At 43.1% G+C, this 10,082-nt stretch overlaps 1 protein-coding gene across 3 annotated transcripts in view; it reads right to left on the minus strand.

The window, feature by feature from the left end:
* IRF2 (interferon regulatory factor 2) overlaps positions 1-9,784 on the minus strand; it is a 40,044-nt gene extending 30,260 nt beyond the window's left edge. The window contains exon 1 of one of the 3 annotated variants that reach the window (XM_033060908.2): positions 9,540-9,784. The gene's annotated coding sequence lies outside the window, so the exon portion shown is untranslated. Of the gene's footprint in view, positions 1-8,492; positions 8,565-8,610; positions 8,859-9,539 lie in introns of those variants that run through there. The other 2 variants (XM_033060909.2, XM_033060910.2) reach the window with 2 other exon arrangements.
* Between the last annotated feature and the right edge of the window lie 298 nt (positions 9,785-10,082).

Here is a 10,082-nt window from a genome sequence, read left to right on the forward strand (position 1 = left end):
TTTCTAAATATTTTTTCTCTCAAATGCTGCCTAAAAGAGAGGTGGTGACTTTCCTGTACTTCACTCGGACAAGTTTGGGAGGGGCTTGTTTACAAGAGATTTGTTGTCATGGTTGTCAGAGAGTAATTAATTCCTTGCATTGGGGAGCAGTTATCCTCAAAATGATTAATTTTATTCTGGAAATAATCTCTCATATGTGAATCCACTCCTGAATACTCACATGTATTTACTGCTGCTGCTTAGCTGTGTCAGTTGGAATCTGTGGAAGCCAAACTCTGTGCATTCTTTAAAGCTGTCAGGAAAACTCAGCATTTGACACCTGATTCATAAAGAATTTTCCAGCCTGGTGAAAACTAGGCTATTAAAGCTCAAACGATTATAAACAATCACTTCACTGATGTACTTCAATGCCATTCTGTTTGACCACTGTATTCTCATGAGCTCCATGACTAGGTTTACAAAAGATATACCTGAAACTTTTAACAAGCACTTTTACTACATGGATCCCTCTAAAAGCAGCGGGAAATTATGCATGCACATACCTGCAAGATGGGGATCTTTAACTGTGAGAGTACCTTTTAAAGCCTGGGCAGCCTTTATCTCAGTGTCCTGCCTAACATTCCTTTGCCTAATTATGAATGAGTGCATTATAGGGTACTATACACTGGAAAACAGCCATTGCAAAAGTACTTGATCTCATTGCTCCCACACTGACGGCTTGTGAAGTTCAGACAGGGTTGCAAGAAGTCAATGACATTTTAGAGGCACTCAGGGATGCAGAAAAAAATTATTCCAGATAGCAAACACTGAGAAATGTGTTCAAGGAAGAGTTTTCACATTCACTGACCATGACCTGCACCTGATGTAATCCACCTTGCTTGGATTGGGCTTGTTTCTCACAGCTACCTTTGTTTGTATAACATACTGTTCTGCAACACGCAGCAAGAACTATTTGCACACTACACTAAAGTGTGATTTAATATTTGCTTAAAGCTTCCATTTTATTGTCTGGGCAAGGGCAGTTTCTACCACTGAAGTTAATAGCTAACCCACAACTACACCTTTGCTACCCAAACTTCTAATTGTTAGCACAGCACCCAGATCCAGCAGCAAAAGATATAAACTATCTCTGCCTAACCTTACCAAGAGAGGCAAACCCAGCCCTTTCAGCAAAGCAATTTCTCCTAAACTTTTAAGAAAAGTGTAAAAAATACTCTCATGTTTACTTAGACACTTTCTTTACAGAGAGATCACGGCAGGCACAGACTTGGGGGCTGGAATCCTCTGAATCACACACTGTGAGCTGGAAACATATCTGTCACATGAACTTATTTACAGTTACAAAAATAGCACCATGAAAGACACAGATGTGTTGAGCACAAAAAAAAAAAAAAAAAAAAAAAAAAAAAAAAATTAGTTATTACAGAGATATTACTTGACACTGGAGAACTTAAGAAATATCTTTCTCTTGTACACACATTTGAAAGGTGTGCACTTAAAGTGTACTAAGTATTAAATGCTTGTACTCATGCCTGTTGAAATGAGATGATCTAATGCTCCTTTTTCTAAAAATGCTACTCCTTTCCTCTGCCAGAGGAAATACAGGATATGAATAGTTAATAGGATTGGCTACAAAATGTGCTTTTAATTTAAATTTTTGTGCTCATCACAGACCAAAAGCAATTAGCCTCACTTTGTGATCTGCAGCAGCTATTTCTATCTCGGAAGTTTCCTAAAATACTACTGAGCTAGAGTGAGACAACTCATCTTCATTTCTTATCTAAGCTGCATAGATAATATTAAACTAAACAGAACTAGACATCTTTGGATTCTCTCATCAATCTCAAATCTCAGAATTGTTCTGGCATCCTAAAAATTTAGTTTTTATATGCTTGAATGCAATGTGTTGAAATGTGTGAGAATTGGACCTCTAGAATTAAAGTTTTTCATTTCACCCCAGCACAGCTTTAGCAGAGGAGAGATTGTCCAAGCTTCTCATCAACACCCAACCTTTTTTTCAATACAGCCCAGGAACACACGTCTCTAAAGAGGAGAAAGACATTCATTTGAGATTACACAGTCATCCATTTGTCCATCTTTTGATTAATTCATAGATAGTTCTCAAGGTCACAAAGTACATTATAGCTGTTGACTGATCTGTGGGAATTGACTGAAACCATTCACAGTCATTTCATGGCATCAGCAAAGCTGATACTGGGTAGAATGCAAAAAAAAAAGAAACCAAACCAAAAACACCCCAAACAAACAAACGATCACGTATTCATGTATTTTACACCCAATTCTATTAGCAAGTCGAATCACAACATGACTAAAACTCAAGCTGAATTACTGACTCTCTTTCATCATCCTGGATGTCATCACTTCCACTGTACTTTGTGTACGTGTTTGCCACAGCATTTCAAAACAGCTCTTCTGTGACTGAAGAAGACATCACTTCCCATATTGCAGAGCCTTTGCCCAGACCTCTGGCTTGAAACGTGGTACCTGGATTAACTGGGAGTACAGCCCCTGCCCTCTATTGTGTGGTTTGCTAAGGGAGTGCTGCCATGCAGCAGTCTAATCTAGAAGACAGATTAAATAAATTGTAAAACTGAATTAATTTTTCAAGCTCTCATGCTTCTTTCCTCTATGTTTATTCTTTCATTTTTGCCAATTGGGAAATGAAAACCAACGGAATCAGTTTCACTTTTGTTTATATTTGGTTTCAATTTTATCCTCAGGTGTTGCTTTCATCTTTTTCATGTAACACTGTTGGGATTGCAAATGCTGCAGGCAAGCTTTCAGTGACATTAAAACATTACTCTCCTATCCTGCTTGTTTTCCTATTGCAGAATTATTTTTATTTTAGATAAACTTTTTAAGATGCTGTCACAATTTTGGAAAGTGTTTTGGGGTGGGGCTCTTTAGTTTTGATTTTGCAGATTGATATCCCTCAACCAATTAAATTCAGTACTTCACTATTTTCCACTTGATTAATGTCTCAGTTGCATATAAAGACGAAATACAGGATTCAACAAAACACCTTAAAAGAGCAGCCAGTACAACAAATGCAAAACAGCCACATCATGCACCAAATGTGCAATACACATACAAATGAAATGCACATAAAGAGCTAAATTTATTGGTACTTTAATTTATTAAACAACAAAGGCAGTACCTTGCTTAGATAAAGCTGTAAGAGCTTGCCTGGAATGCTGTCAAGCAATATGCAATATCAATAGAAATATTACAGTACAGGTTTTGTCTTCTGTGCACTTATCAGGCCCTTCAAGTTGCATATATCCCTCCATACGTATCAAAAAGCAGAACTTAACCACAGGTCACACTTTTCAAAACCAAGTGCGTAAGCAACCCTTCCTTCTTTTGTGCTGTAATAATGTTAAGTATCTAAGTCTTTCAAAAGTACTTTAAATAATTTTACAGCAAAAGGGAAATGGTTGGACAACATCCACTGTCACGTGCAGTTCAGAACAAAGAACAAATTTAACCAGTTTTGACTCACCTTAATGCCATTCCTAACACCAGAAGTATACTGGGAGCTACAGACCAAGTCTGTCAAGGTTAGCTGAAAAACCATCAAACAGCAATCTGCCCTACTCTTTAATAGGCAAGAATACGAAAATTATTACTTCCAAGTTTATCTTGAAAGATAGCAACCCATATTGCAACAATTGAATGTTAATTGAACTTAAGAGCTAAAATTTAAATTCTGCACCTGGGGTGAAACAATATGCCACATGCAGGCAGATTTGCTCCTGGATGTATGTCCAAGCTGCAACAAGATAAAATGTTTGCCCTGTCTTAAAGACTGCTGTACTTGATTTAATGCAATCTGCTCCCAAGCAAACAAAGGGGTCAGAAGATTTCCAGCATACAGAAAGCTGGGCTTGCAATATATTACAAGTTAAGAAACCAAACATTACAGTGGTACTGCTGACCACTTCTTTTTTTTTTTCACTAGGTCATTCAAAAAAAAAGAAATTTTTCATGAGCTTCCAAGAAATTGAAAACATAGGCAGTCCTAACTGTAAGAGCAGGTTTTAAAACTTTTTCACAGTTTATCAATAAGAAGTATGTGCTGTACAATGTATTATTTATGCTATATACAAAATATCTTAATTTTATGTATTTATATATATGTAGATGTGTAGATATGTATACATGTGCATATATATATTTACATACACATAGGCTGACATTAAACTGTTAACATGGATTCCCTTCCACTAACTGTTAATTATTTATTTCAGGGTTTTTTTTAGTGGCTATTTTAACTTTAACACAAGAGTTTACACATAGTCAATACAAAGAAGAACCTTCATACAGTTTCAATAAAACTTCTGAAAAAAACCAAAACAAAGCCAAAAAACCCAATAGAAAATTATTTTATTACACCAAATGATATTTTGCATAATGCTATTCCTACATGAGGAATATGCAACTTAACAAATCTGTTCCTCTCATTTACCCTATCCAGAATCTTTTTAGCTTACTTATTTGTTGTTTTGTTTTGCACTTGAGATCTAAAAGGACAAACCAGAAAATGTTTTGCACTAATCACGGTTTGTGGCAGCACAACCTACAATAAAACTTCTGTAAACACTGCCTCACGGTTTATGCCCTCAATATCACTATCATTGTAGGCCTTTGAAGAATCAGGTTTCAAAAGAGCAGAGACACAGAGATAAGCAACAGTAACACGTGATTAGTTTTGTATCTTTACCTAGAAATGAATCATGACTTTTAATACATGATGCACAAAATACAAGCTGAGGTTCTAATCCTGCAAATATCAGAGGAATTTTGCAGGGGTACCACTCCAATACAATGTTAAATGCATGCAGGATACACTTAACCTGACTGTAACTGGTGTCAGGTTAACAATGGTTGGGGTATCACATCCAAACTAAACAGGATCATCACAGACGCTTTTTTTCCTGGAAGTTTGATAAAATCTTATGCTACAAGTTTCACATAACAAAGGGCAAAACGTGGCCTTGCTTCTCTCTGTTATCTGCAAATGGACTGTAGCTTATGCTTCTCAGTGGAAATTTCTATTAGCAGTTTTCAGCAATGACTCTTGATCAGCATCTGAAGTAATTCTCTGTCAGCAGTCAGTGCCCAAAATTTGATACTGAACTGTCCTGACTGTTAAGTTGCACAGCAAGTTTCTCTCCAAAAGACTGCCTAATCACTCGTGAACCCGAGTAAACTCCTGACATACATGCAGTGGCTGTGAGCACCACAATTTACGTCTTGCAAGACAAACTTCTGTTTTTTTGAAGTTGCCTCACAATTGTTTTATTTGGGTCTCATTTATCTTACCTCTTCACTTTCTTCATGACACTAATGATTTTAAAGGATATCCCCACGGTCCCTTCAGTTACTTCTTTTCCAAGCTACTTACCCTTTCATAAAAACTCCTTCCTACCCTTCATCATCTTTGACATCTTCCTCTGTAGCCCAGCAACTTTCATTACTTCCTGACTCAGGAGAGGGAAGCAACATGGATTTCTAGTGGCATGATGGTGTTTTCTATGTTTTTTTAAATTCCTTCCTAATAATTCCTAACCTGTCCTGTCCTTTATTAGCTACATCTTAGCACAGAGCTTATTTTTTCATTGGATTATACAAGTTTATTACTTTTTCCTGAGTAGAAAGCCAGTTCACTCTTCATTTTTGTGTACAGAAAATTAGGATTGCAATCCCTTCCATGTGCATTACACTGAAATTAGTCTGTACTGAACCTCATCTGCAAACTTACATCCACACTTTTAAAATAAGATTCTTCTGCAGACTTTGTGGTTCAGCCTTTGGGATTTTCATGCCCCAAATGAGTTAATACAACCAGCGAACTTGTCACATTCCCACCTATCCCTTCCTCCATGCCTTGAATGGCATGGCCCTGGGCAGACTTGGGGTGATGGTTACAACCTCTTTTCACTGAGCAAACTAGCCATGACTGCACAGCCTGACACAAACTGATCCCACCTTGAAATTGGCCCTGCTTTAGTAAAGACTGAATCACTCAGACAACACCCCAGCAATAACTTTAGAGAACGCTAGAAGAGTCATGACACTCAACTCCCTAGCAACAAAAGTCAGGCCTAGTCTTTGTCACTGTTTCACATTTATACCCATGTTCACTAGTCCCATTCACTAATCCTTGGCAACCAACCAAACAAAAATGCCCATCCTGAAGTCCTGAGTCTCCACAGAAACCCTGGAAAACTGACAGCTCATTTGTTACATCCCATTTCTGGAGTACCAAAGCAGGCCTACTCAAGGAGTTACACACAAGAGGCAACATATCAGCAACTTTCCATTTAGATTGTTTCAAAACTCTGTGACAAGTATCACCTCCTGCCTTCTACTTCATCCTTCTCAAGGGTTTGTTCTCACATCCTCTCTCACAGACACTTCACTTTGAAAAACTTCCTGACATGTTCACTCATTAAAAAAATAGAAAGCCTCTTCCAAAAGAATCTCCTTAAATTCTTTCTTGGTGAAGCAAGGCTCAGAGAATTTGTTTCACTCTTCCACTGACTTTATCTTCCTTGGGCACTCCTTCTACCCATGGATAACTTATCAGCAAGCTTCCTGGGTTTGATGAGCTTCAAAGAGTATATTCTAATTGCTCTAATGCCTTTAGCAGCATGACTCTTTGGCTTACCTTACTGTGTTTGACACAGATTTTATGTTCTTCTCCACCTTTTCCATTTGAAGACAAAACCTTAACTTTTGAAAGAGGTTTTTTTACTTGTACTGAGCTGCTTTACTTTGCTTGTTGGCCCGCTCAGCTTTTTTGGTATTTTTGACAGATGACACAGAATTGCTCTGAGCCTTTACCATTAGTGTCTTTGAAGAAATACATGCCACTTGCAACTATTTCACACTTTTGGCTGCCTCTCACCATTTGATTCATTTCTTTCCCTGCTACATGAAGATCTACTTCAGAAGAGTAAACACTGCCACAACAACTCTTGCCTTTGCTGCTTCTGAAACAACATTGAGTTTAAGGACATTATGACCAGTGTCATGTCAGAACTGGCTGGGATTTTGAATGCAAAATTCTGAACTTATTTTTTTCTGGCCAATACCTTGTCCAGAGTTGTTACCCCCAGTGTATCTGTACAAGCTACACCCAGAAAGTAGGGGATTTTGGCACCTGGGCAAATTTCATGTTGGGCCATGACATAATCTACATGGGGGCAACTGAGGCCTCTCACTAATAACCATATTTCCTACTCTTGGAGCTTCTCTATGCTCCCATAATATATGACAGTTATTGTCAACATCTAGGTTGGGCAGTGAGTCATACAGCCCTAATCTCTCTACTCTTCCTACACAGGCCTAGAACATCAAGCCATGGGACCCTGTGTTACTTCCCCAAACAGTTATTTCCTCTTTAACAGTTATTTCCCACGTTGTGCAAGCAACTCAGTCCTCTCTATGCATCCACAAAGTTTTTTATATTCCAAGTATTCTATTACGGAGATGTTTTAACACCATGGAGGTGATGCAACACTTTGAGAGAGTGGCATGGCAAACTTTACAATCCTTATCCACCAGTTTTTCCCCACACTTTGGTTTTTAAACAGAAATATATATGTGTATATATATATATATATGGTATATATAAGCACTGCCTCTAACTTCACTCGGTCCCACAGATCAAAGACCTTTGATCAATGGAGAAAGGAGCCTTTAGCCCCCCTTCCTAATAGCCTTCATGTTACTTCTCACACCTCTTGGCTACCCATTTCCACACAGCATGTCCTGTGATGAACACCTCTTCTCTAGAGACTGACTTGACATCTCCTAAAATCTATCACTTCTGTCATCAGCAAGTAACTGGGTAGCAGTGCTAATATATGCGCCAAACAATAATAATGACTGACTGCTCTACCAATCTGCCAACCTGCTGGGACCCCCAGCCTCAGAGAGATAACACAGGGCTCAGCAGGCTGACACCTTGCTGTGCCTGTACCTCTCTGAAGAGCTGCATGCAGTGTGGCATACGACCACAATGAAGTGATACTGTGCCTCACACCCTTCATCATGGTTTACCAGCAAAAAGAAAGGGGCACATGAATAATTCCCTGGCAGCATGTTACCAACAGGGGCCAAAGAACGACACTGATGCATCTGAAGGGGTTGGTGGTAAGGAAAGACTGCAATTCAGACTGAGATAATCTGTTCCACAGATCAGTTCTGCTACTTTCATGTGACTGTCTCTGTGTTAGCGTGAATTTAAATGTTGCTGCCCCACTCAACTCTCTTTTTATGGTACTATCACAGGCATTCTGCAAAGGTTAAGACTTGCATAAAATAACTGTAAACTTAAACACGTTGTATTTCATCTCCAGAAACGGAGGTCTTCATTTACAACTGCTCGTACCTTCAAGAGAATGCTGCCTGCAAGACTTCAGCACGGTATGGTGGGCTATAAATTACAACCGTACACTTACCGGAAGGAGAGTTCTGCCCTCCGGAATTCCTTTATCCGAGCTCTGTGTCTAAAGAAGTAAGGTTAACACACAGACTTTTGCTGTTTAGCTCACACTAATCAAAATGGGAGTTACAGACCTAGGTACCTCTGGGAATCCGGGCCGAGGGATCCAGCCCTTCAGGTACTTGCAACTTTCATCCCAGCCATCGCAAGACGCTTGAAAATTGACCCTGCGTACTGCGCACAAAGAAAATCCTGGTTCCCAGCTTCCCTCTGGGGTTAGACGTCCAGCGCTTGGCTCCCTGCACGCTAGCGTGGGGCAAGACAGCGCCTGCAAAGGCGGCCGCGCCGCCGTGCCTGCACGGGAGGCCGTTCCTGCATGGAACGGAGCGACCGCGCCACTTCCTCCTTCCGCCGCTCCGCGGAACCCGCCCCCAGCCCGCTCCATCTCCCCCCTCCGCACTGCCGCTGCCGTGCCCTCACGAGGGCGGGATCCCGGCGTGCCCCCGGCCCGGGGGGTGCGGCCCCGCCCCGCCGCTTGTGTAACGGAGCCTCCGTGAGGCGGGCCGGGCCCCGCCCCTTCCCGCCCCGGCCCCGCGGGGGCAGCGCCCCCCCCGCAGCGACCCCCGCCCGCGGCCCCTCCGCCCGCGCTGACGCCGCTCCCCTGCCCTTATCGGAGCCACCACAGCCACCAGCCCCACAACAAGCGCGGGGCCCCCCGGCCCTGCCCGGCCCGCGCCGCGGCCCTCCCGATCCAACGCCCCCGCCTTTGTCCGTGCGCCCGAGCTCCCTCCCCACCCGGGAAGCGGCGGGGTACCCCCGTGCGCTCCATCTCCGCCGCGGCCGCGTCTTCCCTTCCCCCCAGCCCTTCTCAAATGTAGCGGCGGAATCGGGCTCGGCCCCGGTCGCTGGAGCCCGACCTTTTGTTTTTAAAACCGATGTGCTTCAGCCCGGGAGCCCCCGCTCCCCTGCGCACGGAAACGGCGGCAATGCGGGAAAATAAAATGAAAATTAAATAAGAAGAAAAGAATAAATAGAAAAAAAATAGAAAACAATTTAAAATTACCTTGCCGGCCCGTTTTCGCGGCCCTTATATAATTCCTCAAGGTTACCGCCGTTGCCAGGGGACACGAAATGGAAATGAAAACAGGCGCTGAATAATCGCGGGAGCAAAACTAAAAGTTCAGTGCCTCCGCCCGGGCGGAGAGAGGGCCAGATCGAAAGCAAAACAAGGAGAGGAAGCGGCGAGGCCGCCGGCGCTTGGAAATCCCCCCGCCTCTCCGCCGGGCCGGGCCGGCCGCGCAGGCGGCGGGGGCAGGGCTGCGGCGGCGGGCGCGGAAGCGCTGCGCCCGTCACCGCCGCGCCGGGGCACGGCGCAGCACGGCAGGGCACAGCGCCGGGCCACGGCACGGCACAGCACAGCGCCGGGGCACAGCACAGCGCCGGGCCACGGCACAGCGCCGGGGCACGGCACAGCGCAGAGCTCCGCCACCGACCCCCGCCCAGCACCGGCTCCCGCTGATCCCCGGCCTCCTGCAACACGCAGGGCAGCACCGAGAACTGGAGCCAGCTCCGGGGAGCGAGGAGGCGCAAACCCAGGGCTCAAAGC

The sequence above is a fragment of the Catharus ustulatus genome, chromosome 5, assembly GCF_009819885.2.
Source record: "Catharus ustulatus isolate bCatUst1 chromosome 5, bCatUst1.pri.v2, whole genome shotgun sequence".
Lineage (NCBI taxonomy): Eukaryota > Metazoa > Chordata > Aves > Passeriformes > Turdidae > Catharus > Catharus ustulatus.